Source organism: Suricata suricatta, chromosome 5 (genome assembly GCF_006229205.1).
Source record: "Suricata suricatta isolate VVHF042 chromosome 5, meerkat_22Aug2017_6uvM2_HiC, whole genome shotgun sequence".
Lineage (NCBI taxonomy): Eukaryota > Metazoa > Chordata > Mammalia > Carnivora > Herpestidae > Suricata > Suricata suricatta.
The window spans coordinates 111,760,738-111,779,421 of record NC_043704.1 but is presented as its reverse complement, the minus strand read 5'-3'; the positions used below and the strand labels follow the sequence as shown (position 1 = coordinate 111,779,421).

Here is an 18,684-nt window from a genome sequence, read left to right as displayed (position 1 = left end):
TAAGATCGTAACTGAACTGAATCAGCAAGGGGTTTGGTGGTGTATTAAAAAATTGTATCTCTATTAAATTCAGAACTCTAAGTTATTTTCTTCACTCTTAGAATTCCTTCACTAGGGGGAACATAGTTAGACTTTAGAAGATGTTTAAACCTCCTAATATAAGCAAAATGATGTTAGTGCATATAAATGTATATTTTCCTGGGTAAAAATCTGAGGCTTTCATCAAATATGTAAAGTATATTATTCCAGAAAAGGTCAAGAACTTCTGAGCTGAGTTACATTAACCCTTCTGAGTCTCCCTCCCCCTGAGTCACAAGGTTGGTTTTTGCTTTTTCTGTCAGGACCCTAAATTTCTGTTAGAATGTTGATGTGTGCTTTGTTCTGGGAATGCACACTCAATAAATGTTAGTTGACTTGCATTGATATTTAATTATTTACACTGCATTTGGTGTCTGGAATGGCGGTCTCTGGTTGATCATTTTGGAACTCTGAATCCATTGGCTGCATCCCCATGGACTTGGTGTGTTGTAGACACACAAATCAAAGGAGTGTGAGGGAGGAGAAAATCATTCCCTTCTAGGATAATGCATTTTTCATGAGAAACAGGTCATTACAGAACCGTTGCCTACTGCTTGCTCTCATTCTACCTCTCCATCCTTTTCTCTCTTGTCAAATTATTCCGCCTCTTTGGTCGTCTCTCAGTGTCTCCCTTCTGCTTTATTACTCTCTGTATTTGATTATCTTACCATCTCGTTTCTGTTATATTTAAATGATTTCAACATAATATGCACCTTTGAACTTTTTTCTTGTATCTAACTTTTGTTCCTTTTTCATCGTGGGGCATCTGTCTCTTTGTTGGCTGTTGGACACCATCCTGTCACATTCCAGTAGATGCATTGCACAGATTTTCTCAAACTTATCATCTCAATTCCTAACACATAAAAAGACAATGCTTATATCCTGTTTTTCCATACTTTGATTCTCCCTGAAGATTTAACTTTACTGCCCATTGTAATATTTTCCTATTCCCTTTTAAATCTGTGCATACAGACTCAATAATTGTACCAGTTTTCTGTTATGCAAATTTGGTGGAAATTTCCTCTCAAACAATGGACTTGAGGTGATCAATCCATCACATGTCCTCGAGTAATGCTACCTTCTCTGGTTACAATCAGGAGTGGGTTGAAGTAACCCAGAGATTTTTGAAGGAGATTTATATCATGAAAGAAGTGACTCTGGTAAGGAAAACATGTCTCAGTGAAAACTTCTTTCATGTTTCTGTTGAGAGGCTTTTTGTTGTTGCTGATGTTGTTTTAAAACAGCTAAGTTATAATTTTTACCAAAATTTAATTACATTCAGAGAGTAAACATCTGGAAATCATCCTGAGTAATCAGCGTGAACTCATATGGTGAATCAGAGGCTTATATTATATGCCAGAGTTTAGAGATTACAATCTTAATGATCTGTACATTATTCATAAGTCTTTTGTTTTAAATCTGTAAGAAATAATTAAGAATTCAAGCCATTCATGAAACAGGAAACTTGCCACTTTCTTATTTGATTTCTTACACATAAGTACATCTCCCTCTGGGCAGTGGGGTTGTTAGAAGAAGGAGTTAAGTATTAGTTTGTTTTTGGTGTGTATGCTTTTTTCTTTACTTCATTTAATTTGTGAAATTTAAGAAGCAGTAGGGATCCTAAGTCATGCAAGTAAGCTGGAAAACAATAAAACTTGAAAACTACCCAGGCATGAAATCCCCTTGAACTAAGGAATGCTTCCATCGTTATGTTCTTCATAAGCATGAACAATAAATGATAACATTTCAAAATTAGTTTTTGAAGGGACGTTCATAATAGGAAACTTGATCATCTAAATTTAGCCAAACCTACCCTCTTACCAAGCTCAGAGAATAGCCTATCCCCCTACTCAATATGACCTAAAAATAACAGATTACATCTCATCCCCAAAGTAACTTGGCTGGAGCTCAAGAATTAATACATACATGACACTCAGAATGGCATCCAAAAAAAGAAGTGGCATTCTCTTTCTTGTGAGCTGTCTCAGGGCGGTAAGCCTCCCTGGCTCCGTAATCCTAATTAATGTTCGTTGTCTTCGCCGCGTTCAGTGTGAAAAATGCGGAGCGGCAACACTTTAGCGGGAATCAGGCTCTCAGGAGGCTGCCGTTTCAGAAGTTGTATCTCAAACTCTATTCTGTGTCTTCCATTCTAAAAGGGATCCTGTGCCTTCACCCTGAAAGATGATAACCCACAGAAATAAGTGGCTGAGACAGGAAAAAAAAACCTGACACGTGGAGAATGCTTGTTTTTATTTATTTTTTCATTTTACAGGAGAGAGTCCTATGGATGGGGGCCAGAAAATGCTAGCGGTGGGAGAATAATAAGAAGTAAAATGGTGGAGAGTAGAGAGAGGCAAGGAGGAGATGAAGGTGTGAAAGATAATGGAAATAGAGAAAAGGCAACACAAAGGGGAGAAGCGGATAGCAGGGCTGTATTCTGACTTTTGTGTGCCCTGAAAACTTTCACCTTTGTGGGCCTCTTCCTCCCTAAGGAAGTATTAAAAATTAGATTTCGTTATGGCATTGGATTAAAGATAACTGTACTTATGTTATATATCAAATTTTTCTTCAAGAATGAAAGCTCACTTTTTGCTTATTAAAATTTTTTTTCAACATTTACTTATTATTGAGAGACAGAAACAGAGCATGAACAGGGGACAGGCAGAGACAGAGGGAGACACAGAATCTGAAGCAGACTCCAGGTCTGAGCTGTCACCAGAGTCTGACGAGGGGCTAGAACTCAGAATGCAAGATCATGACCTGAGCCAAAGTTGGAATCTCAACTGACTGAGTCACCCAGGGGCCCCTATTCCTTCTGATTTTAAAAGAAATAAAAATATTTTTGTGTGCTCCTAAAGGCACTGTGAGCCCAAGGCACTGTGCCCACTGAGCCTCATGGGTAAGTTGGTCCCACAGAGTGAGGGGGAGGGAGATAGAAGGAATACTTTGCTCAGAAGTGAGAACAGATTTAAAACTAGCAATACAAAAATTTAAAAAGCTACATATATTTGTGTATTTCTGTAGTCTAGATCTAAATTATAAAATTATTCCTAATCATGCCAGCTAACCTTTCGGCAACAGTTACCATGTGTTAAGCGTGGTATCTGCCTTACCTCACTCATTCCACAAAATAACTCCGAAGCTAACCAGAGGAAGATGTACCTTGAAGCTTATAAAGTCCCCTCACTTGCATTTGGAATCCTTCCAAGCTTCTGTGCCCACTTTTTAAGAGGGCCTCTCAAAATTCTATACATTTCAAGCCCTACAAAGCCTGAATCTGTCCATATCAGTAGACAGACTGAATACATACCCTCAATTCACATTTGAGCTCATTGAAAAACAGAAAGGCTAAGTGATTTGTAAAATGTTCAGGGTCACAGAGCTACTGAGTACAGGATAGACTCAGGGAGATTGAGCTTGATTAAAAAGGAATTTTGGGGTACCTGGGTGGCTCAGTCGGTTAAGCATCCGACTTCTGACTCAGGTCATGATTTCACAGTTCATGAGTTTGAACCCTGTGCTGGACTCTGTGCTGACAATTGGGAGCCTGGAGCCTACTTCAGATTCTTTGTCTCTCTCTCTCTTTGCCCCTCCCTCCCCCTCAAAAATAAATAAGCATTAAAAAATAAAAAATTTTAAAAAGACAAATCTTAAGTTCTAGGCTGGAATACAGAACTGTATTCAGTCATTAAGAGTAAGCTACCCAGAACTCCACTGTCTGCCTCTTCTCCCAGGTTATCACTTTAATGTCCCTGGAATTAACTGTCATCCATTGGCTACTTGTCATCCATCTTCAGCTACTTTAGTTAAGATGCTTTCAATTGTCATTAACAAGATCCTCATTCAAATGATCATGAAGAATACAGAAATGTTCACATAGGAGGCAGTCCAGGGAGGTATAAGCTTTCCAAATGGCTGATGCACAGGCTTAATGATGCATCAAGGAAACGGGTTCTCTGTTTCCATTCTGCAGTCTGGAGTTGGCCTCCTCCGGTGACTGGCCATCTTAGTGGCTGTAGGAAAGCTGTCAGGAGCACCAGAGCTTTAGGTTTCATCATCCAAATCCATTGGGAGAGAAAGCCTGGCTTCCTGCACCTTTCACAAAAGCCTACTGCAGACATCTCTTTGCCTCTCATTGATGGGAAGTAGATCACATGCCTGCCCTTGAACTAATTCCTGGCAACTTATTACTTTTAGATAAATACTTTTAGATCCATCAGGCCCATGTTTAAGATGAGATCCATTTCCATTCAATTACATTGAATGAGGAGTGGAATAGGCATCAGGGCATCAGCAACAATAGCTGCAGAGTCAGCTTCAGACCTCTTTGAATCAGTGAGCAGTGGCCATCTCCCTATTTTGCTGTCCACAGTCAACTTCAGTGCAACATGTCCAAAGTTTTCTCCTATTCTTCCCCCTTGGAAATTGCCATTCCTCCCATGTACCTTGATTTAATCAGAAATCTAAAACTGGAACTCTGAAAGTAATCCTCAACTTCTCTCCCTCCTCCACTCCTACACCCAGTCATTGAGGCTACCTCCAGTATCCTTGGCATCACTGTATTTCACCCCCTTATCAGTCCTTACTTGAATTGTTACAATACCCTCTTTCATGACTTAGTCCAAGTCTTCTTTGATCTATATCACCACTGCTAGCAGAATTATGTTTCCAGATAGGGTAATAAGGAAAGGGAAGATCATGTCTCTACTTCATAGAACTCTCTTTAGTAGCTCCCCACCCCCCAGTTAGCTTCTGGATATGGTTCATTTATTTATTCAGCAAATATTTATTGAGGGTTTCCATATGTCAGGCTCTGGACTTGGTGATATGGAAGAAAAGGATGAAAAAAATAGGTGAAATCCCTGCTGTGATAAGAGTTCATAGTCTAAGGAACTAGAGAGTAGACAAGTCTCCTGGAGAAAATCTTAATCCAGAAGGCAGGGTCATTTGTCAGTTTTTGTAAGACACAAGCACCTTGAGGTTGGGTGGAAGGGAGTTACTAAAAGAGTAAATGGCAGTGTTCCCAGTGTGCCTAGAATTGCTTGAACTTTATTAAATTGCTCATTGTACTGCTTCATAACTGTGTATGTCCTAGTCTCTCCCTTTAGATTGTTTTGTTCAACTTTATATCCCAAAGCCTAAAATTTCCTAGTGCCTTATTTTTTTCATTTCATTTATATGTTTGTTTATACCTTACTTTGGTTCCCCCCTACCCAAAACTGGGATTGCTTGATCTGTTGTAGGAATGCAAAAAATGTCTTGAACACCTTTACAAGTGAAAAAATTGAGAACTGAAAGGTTAAAACTATTGAGCAAGGTCAACCAGCTATATCTTCTCTGAAAGTTGCATAAAGTTCAAAGAGTTATCATGAAAGGTGAGTTGCCCATCACAGGAAGTGTCTGAGGACAGGCTAATGTTATGACTCATAGATTATCCTTAAGTCCAAGTGGTCTTGTCCACGCTGTGATTCTACAAAGCACAGTACACATCAGTGATTTATAGTCCCTTTAAAGAACTTCTTAAATATGGTTACAGTAATTTGACTTTTTAAGGTGAAGATTTTAGGAAATTAAAAAAATTTTTTAATGTTTATTTTTGAGAGAGAGAGAGAGAGAGAGAGAGAGATGGAGCGTGCGTGGGGGAAGGGCAGAGAGAGAGGGAGACACAGAATCTGAAGCAGGGTCCAGGCTCCGAGCTGTCAGCACAGAGCCTAATGTAGGGCTCGAACTCACAAATAGTAAGATCATGACCTAAGCTGAAGTCTGATGCATAACTGACTGAGCCACCCAGGTGCCGCCCCAAGACTTTAGGAGATTTTTATTTAATATATTTAAATATTTACCTAAAGAAGTTTGATAAGTTCTAGACAAATGCATACTCTAATGGGAATCCAAAATTATGTTTATCTATATAGTGTAAATTTGCCTTTTAGAATCTGAATATGGTGTAACAAAAACAACAGATCTTAATTTTTGTTCAGGAAAGCAGTTTCAAGTGAATGAGCTGTGCTGATGCCCTGAAAGAATAATGCAACTTCTAGAAATCCCATGGAGCCAGCCAAAATTGCCCATGAAACAAGAATTAACTTTGAGGAATATTTTAATATACAGTTGCGTCTAATGGATATGCTAAAATCACGTGAAATATCTCTTATCAGCACTAGCAAATGTTTGTTCGGCTTATCGTGTAGATGGAATAGAGAGGATGTGAAAGCATTAAATGTCCAAAAGCCAAACAACGCCTCAGAATGCTCACTGGATTCTTAAAAGCAATTTTTTTAATTGGAATCTATAATGTTTTATTAAACATTCATTCTACCTCCAAATTTATAACAAAAATAATTGTGAAAAATCGTTGTTTTTATTGTGCAACCAACATTTCTGGGATATATTTTGTATGGAGCAGAGTGAACTTATACTTAAAGAAAAAAAAATCCTTGAAGACATTTGATCAAATTTTACCTCTCCTGAAATTTGGTCTATTCCATGACCTTTAGCTGAATAGTATTGCATATATTCAACTTTATCTATGATTTAAACAGCCTTTCATGGATTCTACAATGAGTATTTTCCTAGCTCTCTATAAATGAGAAATGCCTAACCCACTCTAAGATCACAAGATATGTTAATATTTTTCTAAAACCATTTAGTCAAATGCTTCCCTTCCAGGCATTCTCAGCTTTGTCGAAATGAGTTGCAAAGACCTGCAATTCAACTCTCAATGATAAACTAAGCTTGTCTTAAAAATGGGTCAAGGCAGAATTTTATCTGTAAATTTCTTTTTAAATTGTGTCTAGTAGTTTGCCTTGTGTTTGTAGAATGACACAGCTTCTTAACAATAAAGGCCGAATACTAAACTTAGAAAGATAGTCCAGGAGGAAGGACCCAATGTAAACAGATATTTCCACAAGTTGTAAATAACAAAGGGCACACTGTTGATTTGTATTTCATTGAGTTGCCACATCATAGGCTCATAGTAAATGAGTCCAGCATGGCTCAAGATCCAGGCATAAAGTTTCTCCTATTACCTAATGCAACGTGGACAGTGGACATGCACATAACACTCAGGTTTTTGCCTTCACCAGGAGAAGCCAACAGTGTCATGACATCATTCACAGCCAATCAAAGCATAGTCACAAAGGCAAAGGAACTCTTGGGAGCATCACTTTGCAACTGAGAGGGTGAGTATGCGATATGTCTGATAAGCTATACTAACACGTGCCTGAGGGTTCTGAGCTGTATTTATAAAATAGCTTTTGTTGGTGGCTCAAAAACTGCTGAGGGAGGCCCATGAAACATGAGGGAGGCTATACGTCACATTCCACGAGAGGAGCAATTGTGGGGATGGACCCATGGTGATCAGGGACAACCTTTGTTCACTGTTCCGTCACATGGCTCTATAATAAATATTAGTCATCGAGTGTACACATAGGATGTGGTGAGGCTTTCTAAGAGGGCAAAACCCTCTCCCAGAGGTCAGAGTCCACTCCCTGTTCCAGGCAGTTCCCTAATCAGGTTTACAGTCTTTATCTTGGAGAACCACAGCCTCCCATTAAGCAGAAGCCATCACAGGGCAGCAGCATTGGGCTCATTTATTACAGCCACTTTCAAGTTCTCCTTTTTCCCTCTGAGTCCCAAACAGTTCATGGTCCCTTGATTTTGATTAAACCAGGTTGTATTTTAAAGTTTGCTTCTCTCCCTTATCTTGCCTCCCCTAAGTTAATATAAAATGTTCCAAATGGTCTCACCTTGTGGCTTCATTTGTCTAGAGATACTGCAAAATCAGGAGGCACCACTATTATACTTGGAGGCACAGGCCCATTTTATCAGACTTTCAGACTCCATCTCTTCCGCTCTCCATTAGAACACAGTCTTCTCTCAACACAGGGTTGTAGATTCTTTACCAGGCTTTAGCAGAAGTAAAAAACAAAAACAAAAAAAAACCCTATGATAGGCAATACACAGGATCATCAACTTAACACAAAATATTGTATTATTTCTTAAGCTGGGTTTTATTTAAAGATATAAGTACACTGTGTTTTTTTCATTTTCCCCTCATAATGAATGACCTATCTTTTTACACATTCTTAATATTATAGGAAACCTCATACTCTATCATTTTCTATTCAAAAAAGTAATAGGTAACAGTTAGAATTGATAGAGTTGGTATTGGATGCCTGAGATTTGTTGAGAAAAAAATAACACAATACAATACATAGAGCAAATGCTCTAGAAATACAGCTATTTAAAAAAATTTTTGTTTTTTTATTTATTTTTGAGAGACAGAGACAGCATGAGCAGGGGAGGGTCAGAGAGAGAGGGAAATACAGAATCTGAAGCAGGCTCCAGGCTCTGAGCTAGCTGTCAGCACAGAGCCCAATGTGGGGCTCGAACCCACGAACCATGAGATTGTGACCTGAGCCGAAACCAGATGCCCAACCGACTGAGCCACCCAGGTGCCTTGAAATACAGTATTTTATAGATACTGACTTGTGGAGGACCAAGCCTGACTTTAGACCCCTTCCCTATGAATGTTGTCTTTCCAAGAAGAATTATTGAGATTAACAAAAGGCCAGCACCTAGTCTAGGCAGGCTGGTGACTGCAACAAGACTTTTCTCAGCCCCCAACCAATCCATTACTTCAACCAAGTTCTTCACATTTGTTCTGATCCTCCTGGTCGGAACAAAATGTTTGTAATTAGAACTCAGGGCACCTGGGTGGCTCAGTTGGCGAAGCATCAGGTGCTTGACCTCAGCTCAGGTCTTGGTCTCAGAGTTGTGAGTTCAAGTCCCACTGTGGGCTCTGCATTGGGTGTGGAGCTTACTAAAAAAGAAAAAATTCAATAGGCATCAGACTTCTGATATATTTTAAATCCCTCCACCTGAATGAAAACTTCCCTCAGTTGCACTGGTATTTATCAAGATCAGTTCTGGTTCTGCATATAAGGAGCTTGAAAGTCACCTCTGTCCTAGCAAATAAAAAGCTGAAGACTGAAAAATCAACTCTTCTTGGATCCAGAAGTGGGGAGAACACAGGGCACACATCTGCCCCCAAGATTTGAGAGACCGACAAATACAGGGAGCCTCGGCTTATTGGAATAGAGACTCGGGAGTGGAAATCACCCATGGCAATGAGGGCCAGCCTAGGAAAACCTGAACTGTATGTATCATTGCTGAATTGTTGGTAGCTCAGTGAGGACATGCTCAAGAGTTAAAAACTCCAGGGGGACCCGGTCATATTGCAAGGTTTACCTCCAAGAACTCAACCAGGTTCTCACAGTAAATATCAGAGAAAAACCCCTTGTGCTTCCTGGAAGAGGAAAGGAAAAAGAACCCTTGAAAAATAATGTCAGGGGTGCCTGAGCGGCTCAGTCGGTTAAGCGGCCAACTTCAGCCCAGGTCATGGTATCACAGTTCGTGAGTTCAAGCCCTGCCTCAGGCTCTGTGCTGACAGTTCAGAACCTGGAACCTTCTTCGGATTCTGTGACTCCCTCTCTCTAGCCCTCCCCCACTCACACCCTGTGTGTGTCTCTCTCAAAAATAAGTAAACGTTAAAATATTTTTTTTTAATAAAATAATGCGAGAGTATCCTGTTCTTAACAAGGCCTGCTCTCAAGGGAAACTAGTTAACAGACGCAGTAACTGCTGGGGTATTATCAAAGCCTAACTGACCTGGGGAAGGAAACTCTGGCCCTTCTGTCCTACCTAAAGGAGGAGAAAAGCACTGAGAAACACTTGTGAAGTTTATATTCCAGGGGGATAGGCTCACTAAAAGACAATGACCGAATCATGGGGCTACAGAATGATTTCCCTCTCCTTCCAGCACATTACTGAAGGCCTGTTTTACAGCAGGAGACATATGCAAGATATAGAGGAGACCCTATGCAAGAACAGATGGGCAGTGTGAGCAGAGACCCGGAAAATCCTGAGAAATAACCAAAAAGAAATGTTAGAGATCAAGAACACTGACAGAAAGGAAGAAGGCCTTTCGTAGGCTTATTAGTGGACTGGACGTGGCTGAGCAGGGTCTCTGAGTTTGAAGCGATCTCAATGGAAATCTCCAAAACTGAAAAGCAAAGAGAACAAAGACCGAGAAAAGACAGAATACCCAAAGCCTGTTGGACAACTACAGAAGGTGTAACATACACATAACGGGAACGTCAGGAGGAGGAAGAAGAGGGAAAGAAACAGATGAAATAGTCCCAATAATGATTATTATTTACATATCATATGTTGCTACATATATAATTATATAATAGTATATCATTAATAATTTGAAATAATTATATAATATATAATTATTATATTAATCTATTGATGGTATTCAAAAACAAAGGGTTTTCCCCAAAGTAATGCCAGACACAAATCAGATTCATGAAGCTCAGAGAACACCAAGCAAAATAAATGCCCAAAAATCTGTACCGAAGCATATCATTTTGAAACTACAGGAAATCAAATACAATGAAAAACTCTTGAAAGAATCCAGAAGGAAAAAGAAAACTTATAGAGGAAAAAAGATAAGAATGACATCCAAATTCCTTAGGAACCTGGCATACAAGAAGAAAATGTAGTGAAATATTTAAAGTGCTGAGATAAACAAAAAATGACCAACCTAGAATGTTATGCCCTGCAAAATTATTTTTAAAGAATTGAGGGGTCCCTGGGGGCTCAGTTGGTTAAGCGTCCGACTTTATTTGGGCTCAGGTCATGTTCTCATGGTTTGTGAGTTCGAGCCCCTCATCAGGCACTGTGCTGTCAGCACAGAACCTGCTTGGGATTTTCTTTCTCTGTCTCTCCCTCTCTGGTCCTCTCCTGTTTGCGTGAGTGTGCACTCTTTCTCCCTCTCTCTCAAAATAAATAAATAAACGTTTAAAAATAAAATAATTTTTAAAATGACAAGCACAAAGGAATTTGTTGCTACTAGACTGTCTTGGAAGAAATGTTTGTATTCATTCTGTTTAAAGAAGTCTTTAATCTAGGTCAGAAACCTAGATCTACTGAAAGAAGGGAAGAGCCTCAAATAAAGAATAAGTGAGAGTAAAATAAAAACTTATTTTTCTTAATCTTAATTGATCTAACAGATAACAATCTGTTCAAAATAATAGTAGTAACAATGTATTCCATTTTGTATGCTTAAGTGTATTTAAAAAATTTTTTTCATGTTTATTTTTCAGAGAAAGAGTGCGAGTGGGGGAGGAGCAGAGAGCAAAGGAGACACAGAATCTGCAGCAGGTTCCAGGCTCCAAGATGTCAGCACAGAGCCCGATGTGGAGCTAGAATTCATGAACTGTGAGATCATGACTTGAGCCAAAGTCCGACACTTAACTGACTGAACCACCCAGGCTCCCCTACTTATGTATCTATATCTATCTCTATATATCTATCTTATGTGTATCTGTGCTTATGTATGCTTATATACTGGTGACATGAATGACAGCAATAATATAAGGGATTGGAGGGAGGAATTATTTTATTATAATAATAATAATAATAATAAGATACACTACCTGGAAAGTGGTACAGTGATCTCTGAAAGTAGATCTGGATTAGTTGTAAATGCATATTGCAAACTCCAGGGCATTAAAAAAATGGGAGAAAAGAAGAACAACTGATAAGCTAGAAAAGGAGAGAAAATGGAATCATATAAAATGCTCAATTAAAACCACAAAAGTCAGGAACAAAGATAGGAATAAAGAACAAAGTCTACAAACAGAAAACATCAACAGATGATGGTTATTAACTCACCCTTACCAATAATCACCTGGAATGTCAATGATCTGAATGTGCCAATTAAAAGAGATTATCATAGTGGATCAGGAAACCACACCTAGCTATATATTGTCTATAAGAAATCCACTTTAAATATAAAGACACATACAGATTAAAAGTTAAGAGATGGAAAAAAGTATACCATGCTAATATTAATAAAAAGAAAGCAATAGTAGCTATATTAATTTCAGACAGAGCAGACATCAAATCAAGAAAATTTATCACAGATTGAGAGAGGTGTTACATAATGATAGGGTCAGTTCTCCAAGAAGACACAACCATCCTTAATGTATATGCATCTAGCAAAGAGCATCAAACTTCATGAGGCAAAAGCTGTTGACACTTCAAGGAGAAATAGATGAATCTACTATCATAGTTGGAGAACCTTATATCAGAAATGGACACAACCAGTAGGCAGAAAATCAGCAAGGACATGTTTAATTCAGCAACACTATCAATAAACTGTTTGTAATTAAAATCTATGGACTGCTTCATCCAGCAACAGCAGAACATACATTCTCAAACTCACGGAACATTCACGGAGACAGGCCACATTCTGGGCGATAAAACACACCTTAACCAATGTAAAAGAATAGAAGTCCTATCACCTGCTCTCTGACTACAGCAGAATTAAACTAGAACAGTAATAGAAGACAACTAGAAAATCCCCAGATACAAGGAGATTAAACAACACACTTGTCAATAATACATGGGTCAAAAAAGAAATCTCAAAACTCATTAAAAACAAAATTTACTTTGGGGAGCCTGCGTGGCTTAGTCGGTTAAGTGACCCACTCTTGGTTTCAGCTCAGGTCATGAGCTTGCGGTTTTGTGAGTTTGAGCCCTGCGTTGGGCTCTGCTCTGGCAAGATGGAGCCTGTTTCGGATTCTCTTTCCCTCTCTCCGTCTCCCCCTTTCCCCCCTCTCTGCCCCTCCCCAATTTGTAGTCTCTCTGCTTCTCTCAAAACCAAACATGGGGCACCTGAGTGGCTCAGCTGGTTAAAAGTTCGACATCAGCTCAGGTCATGATCTCATGGTTCTTAAGTTTAAGCCCAGTGACAGGCCTGCTTTGGATTCTGTGTCTCCCTCTCTATACCCTTCCCCTGCTCGCTTGCTCTCTCACTCTCTTAAAAATAAGTATTTAAAAAAATTAAAACAAATAAAACAAAACATTTCCATCTACCACCAGCCTAAAATCCAGGCTTGTTCTTGGTCAGAAGTCATTCATTAGGCGTCTGATTCAAAGGTCGCTGAGGCACATCTTGGACAATTTCATTTTGTCTGTATCTTAGACACCAAGCTAACCCATCACGTTTTCTCACCTTTGCTTGCCTGAGTCCCTCTAATCTCTGGGAGACTCTTCCTGCTTTACTGATGTCTCCCTGTTTTCTCTAAGGTGGATGTCATGCTTCAGACCTCCAACCATCTATGATGTCACAGTCATGACAAACAGAAGGCACCTAGACTCCCAAGACCAACTATCAACCATCATCATCATTGCCTTTGTGACAGCTACTCTGAGGTCCTTGTAAATTTGCCCCTTTGACTTCATTCTGATCCTAGTGTCCAGAGTTTAACGGAGTAGGGATGGCGGGGTGGGGCGGCGGGGGGGGCTTCTCTCAAGCCTCAAACCGTATGGTCCTCAGTGAAAGGGATTCCAGAGGCAAACTATCCTAGATAACTTCCCATCTTTTACTCTTAATCCAGGAAGAGGTTTTATCTGAACATGATAGAAATGGCATCAATAGCCTTTCTGTTTTGGTTAGTTCAAATCAGTTATTGAATGATTTTGCACTTTCTAATAAAGATACTGTCCTTTAATATTTGAAAGAGAGCCTAAAATGTGTTCTTTTTAATTAAAGGTTTTATTTTTAAGTAATCTCTACACTCATCATGGGGCTAGAATTTACAATCCGGGGATCAAGAGTTGCATGCTCTATAGACTGAGCCAGTCAGGCACCCCCTAAAATTTCTTTTGACATCGTTAAAAGTTGTTTTGAAACAATTCCAGAAAAGATTCCAAGTTGGGAGTGGGAGAAAAGACCTAAAGGCATAATATGTTTTATATTTAGAATTTCTTTATATCAGATAAGATTATTTTACAGAAAATTCCTTTTTCTTATGCTTACATTTAAAACTACATGTAACTTGCTGAAATGGGGCCAGTGGAACTATTGAGCTCTAAACTTCTTTTTTAAAGGGGGCAGAAAGTACACTTCCTAGAGAGAAATGATCTTTGCAAAGTGGAGCTATTTGTAAAGCTTCTGTTTTTCAGGGGGATTTTTCTCTCACTCAGAAGGCTCAACCACAGAGTTGGTGGTCCATGCTCTACTGAGCCCTGGGGCTAGTCTTTGACAAAACTGAGTAACTGGCAAAATCAGGCTTTGCTGCAAACTCCCACACACCCAAAGTGGCCCAGGCAGATACCACCTTGAACCCTAGTATGACCAATGTCTAGAAACCCTCCTGGTGAGTGTCCTGTGCCCTAGACTTTGCTTCCTTCTCTCTCCTCTGTGAAAATGTCCTCTTGGGAGGCTATCCATTGTAAATAGAGAAAATAGGGTCAAATTACAGAATATTGAAAGTGCTTGGAAGTTCCAGTTTTAAAAATCCTAAAAGTCACCTAGTAGGGTTATTTTCAAAACTGTTAATTCCCAATATTTTAGCTGTTAAACTTTCTTCAAAAATTTTTAGAAGTCCAATATATAAATAAAATAATCAAGAGCTGTTCTGATCAGAGCCCTTCCCCTTCTCAGAGGGGGAACTTGAAAATCTGCAGAGAAAATACCAATATCAATCTAATTCAATTCCTTCAAATGACAAACTTGAGCCCAAAATTGAATCAACTTACTTAACATTATCCAATGAAATAATGACATGAGTCAAATGCTCCTCAGGGGCATGGCTTTACTGTCACTGAGCCTGACACAGACCCTCAGAGGCCCAACAATAAATGTTAATTTCCTAAACAGAACAATTTATGCTATGGTGTTAATGACTGATACCATCTTTACACATTACCCTTCTTAAGGGTGTTTACTTTCATTTAAACAAGATTCAGTTCCTTAGATCAAAGAAAGTAATATCTAAGAACAAATATGAGATGTTATCAATAAGCTTGTTGGTACAGGAGAAAATTGAAGGTAGTATAACAGAACCTCCAGGAGGACTGTGTTGTCATTTGAAAATCATAAACAGTTTTATAATATGCTTGTGAGTGGGTTCTGTTGAGAGCAGGGGGGAGAATCAAAAGCAAACCTGTTAGGTTTTCTTATTGTAGGTACTTTTTATAAACATAAGACACACCTGTGTGGCTCAGTCGGTTGAGTGTCCAACTCTTGGTATCATCAGCTTAGGTCATGATCCCAGGGTTGTGAGGTCTAGCCCCTCTACTCTTAGCACAGAGCCTGCTTAAAATTCTCTCTCTCTCTCCCTCTCTCTCTCCCTCTACCCCTTTTCCCCCATGCACTTTCTCTTTCTTTCTCTCTAAAGTTAAAAAAGAAAAAAAAAAAGCCTAAACCAAACTATATTGACTGATCTGATCTGGTGGGGTGACGTGAAAATGAAAAGTATTCAGAGTTGATCCTACAATTCAGGGAGGGATGTATTTGTTAGCTACTTGTGATGCCTTATCCACGTGGTGTAATATATATTTCTCTGTCATAACATGAGCAGAATATTTTCTGTATTAAGATGAGTATAAATTTGGGGCACCTGGGTGGTTCCATCAGTTAAGCATCTATCTGACTTCTACTCAGGTCATGATCTCATAGTCCATGAGTTGGAGCCCTGTGTTGGGTTCTGTGCAGACAGTTTGGAAGCCTGAAGCCTGCTTCAGATTCTGTGTCTCTTTCTCTCTGCCCCTCCCCCACTCTCTCATGTGCATTCTCTCTTTCACTCTCAAGACTATATAAACATGAAAAAGAAAAAGATGAGCGTAAATTTTAATTTAAAGTTTGTCTCGTCTCTGTCTCTCAAAAGTAAATAAGTGTTAAAAAAAAATTAAGTTTGTCTCAATATAGTCCCAGAAAAGGATTTTCAGGCCCTCAAAATGTATATCTGTCTTTTGTTCTATTTCTTCCAGCCCATCAATTGAGAAAGTTGTAAGAAATAAGTAGGAATTATCTAAGTAAATTTGTGTATATTTCATTATGGGCACCAGCAAATGGTGGCAGGTATTATACTGTGAGCAAATGTGTCAACAGAAAATAAATAAAAAGTCCATTTATTAGAGATCTTGAAAAACTGAGTCCCTGGAAAAAACAACTATATCATCCATCTCTGCCATCAGCCTCCTTCATTGCTTGACCAGAATCACTAGACATCTTCCCTTCAATACTCCTCTGTTTTACATTATTATTTGTAGGTAGAGTGGTTGATGATAGCTGGAAGAATAAAAGAAACATGTTAATTATGGTTTCTCATTTATTGCAAACGAAGAAATTCACATTCCAATGTGTTACAAATCCCAAAACACTCAACAGTAACAGTATGTGACTGTCATCTTCAGGGGACATTTGAGTCAAAATCATTCAAATCTAATTTAAAATGCTACAGAGTTTATTTTTCTGCATGTCACAAGTGTGGGCAACACATGAAACTGAAAAGTATTGAAACATCAAGAATTCAAAGGGTGGTAAAAGTTTCCTATCTTGAAGTTAAGAGTAAAAACAAAACAAAACGGAAAACCCCACAACTCTACATTCTGCATTCTTCCAAAATTATACTTGGGGAGAACACTAAAAAAAATTCCAAAAATTTCCTCATTCATTTCCTGCCATCAAATGGCAAACATCATTGTTGCCATCAATTCAATCATTGCTCTTTCAGCCATTTTGATGGCTCCAGCAAAAGGATGTTTTGCTCAACTGTTTGCTCATGTGATTCATGATGGTGTGGAGGGAGAAATTCTATGTTGCTAAATATTACAGACTATTGGTAAGGCTTACAGTTTCTTTGAATTAGTTCAAATGAGTAAAATTGATTACAATGCTCTGGGAAGGTGCTCCGTGTCAGAATTCTTGTTGAAAATCAAAGAACAAAAGTTGCCTGTTGTTACCAAGTATCAACTTCCACGTATGGCCTAGACAGCTATAGGAAGACCACAGTCTAGCTCTTAAAACACCAGACTGTCTGCCTTGCTTTGTGAAGATCTGCATGCTTACCACATGGCTCAAGTCTTTGTTGAGTTCTGGATTCATTGAGAAACATAATTGCTTACATTCAAGACTTGAAAGATTCAGCTGCCTTATTTTTGAAATACAGAGAAAGGACTAAGAATAAATCTTCAAAATATGTTATAGTTGGTATGGCATGGACATGGACAAGACCAATCCTGCCGCAAATTAAAAGTATGGCTGCACTGGAGTGTACCTACTGAACACCAATTTTCCCCCTTCCAAAATAATGAGATTGCAACATAGGTATCAACATGGAAAGTTGTCCAAGTCATTGCTAAGTGAGAAAAAAATTTTTAACACTGTGTATAACATGATTCCATTTATAAATGTTTAAAGGAACCTTAAGAGACTTAGAAAATGCCCCGAGTGGATTCTGATAAACATGTGCAGATCCTTGGGCCAAGAGATCTCATAAGAGTCTATTTCCTAAATTCTAGTCTTGACTCTACCATATTGCTTTACTCTTTCGTACCTCGAGTTTTATAAAATCAAGGTAGATTAGAAAATCCTTAAACCTATTTCAGTTCTAATTGGTATGTAAAAGTATCCTTCCTTAGTTTCCTTTTGTGAAACAAGGAATTAAAAATATCTTCTTCCAAGATTATTATGAGGCTTTAAATCAGTAGGTTTGTGAACATACTTTGTAAATTTGTGGATATAGTATATTAATGATCCATAGCTTGAAAAAGTACACTGTAATTTATTAGTTCTTTCTACTAGTTCTTTCTTCCTAACTTTATCTCAGTTTGGGATACTACCTACACATATTTTTCATCATGAAGGCAAGGAACTTTCTGTCTAAGGTTATTTTAGGGGATGACCCATATCAATGTCAGCCTCAGGGAGAAAAAAATCTGTTGAAGCAAATTTGATTGAGTTGAACTTCTGAAAAGTGAATTCTATTTTCTGCTGATGTCCTTAGTGAAATCAGAATCATGTTTCCTAGAAAATATTCTAGTGAATTCGTTCGCAAACTTATTTTGCTATTTTGAAGAATTATAGAAGTTGGTTGGATAGTCTTTGCAGGGTCTCTGTCAACTAAAATAGTCTATGTTTCTGATTCTATTTTAGGATTCAGTCCAGGAGGTGCCCTCCCACAAACTGCCATGCCAGTGAATGGGCCCCATTCTCTGGTGTCTGAGGAATGTGTATGCTTTCTTGATGCCATTCCAGTAAATCTGAGTTTACACCAATAAAAAAATAGATGTGTTTTTTTTATTTATTAAACTAAGTGTCTACTGAGGACAGAAATAGGATTGGTGATAAGTGTCACTGAGAAAGCAATTCAATATAAAGAACTTCCTAACAATCAGAGATGTTCACATTAAAAAAAAAGTCCACAGGAATTGAGGTCCCTGTGAAGAGAGACAGTCAAGAAAAAAGGCTCTCACAACTTATTGGAGTGACTGTCTACTTACGTCAACTTATATCTCCTTTAATTCATTGTAGTGATGCTGAGGTCAGGTTTTTTGTGTTTTAATTTGTCTTGTTTTTGGACTTCTGGACACCTGAATATATTCTATAAATATATATTATGAATGAAAGAATAACACAGAGGGGGACCCTGCATTCATTGAGTGGGGCATTGGACAGAAAATTTAAGATATCTTAATTGTGAAATTCTTGGAAGAGTTCATTGTCCTGTGTAAAATCAAATT

The 18,684-nt window shown here is 38.5% G+C and overlaps 1 long non-coding RNA gene across 5 annotated transcripts in view; it reads right to left on the bottom strand.

Moving 5' to 3' along the window:
* Nucleotides 1-13,257, bottom strand: part of LOC115292785 — a 38,846-nt gene extending 25,589 nt beyond the window's left edge. For 3 of the 5 annotated variants that reach the window (XR_003909128.1, XR_003909129.1, XR_003909127.1), the window contains exons 1-3: nucleotides 13,169-13,257; nucleotides 7,827-7,986; nucleotides 2,005-2,252 (exon numbers count right to left, since the gene is read on the bottom strand). This is a non-coding gene — a long non-coding RNA (uncharacterized LOC115292785). Of the gene's footprint in view, nucleotides 1-2,004; nucleotides 2,253-7,826; nucleotides 8,024-11,585; nucleotides 11,608-13,168 lie in introns of all 5 variants that reach the window. The other 2 variants (XR_003909130.1, XR_003909131.1) reach the window with 2 other exon arrangements.
* Between the last annotated feature and the right edge of the window lie 5,427 nt (nucleotides 13,258-18,684).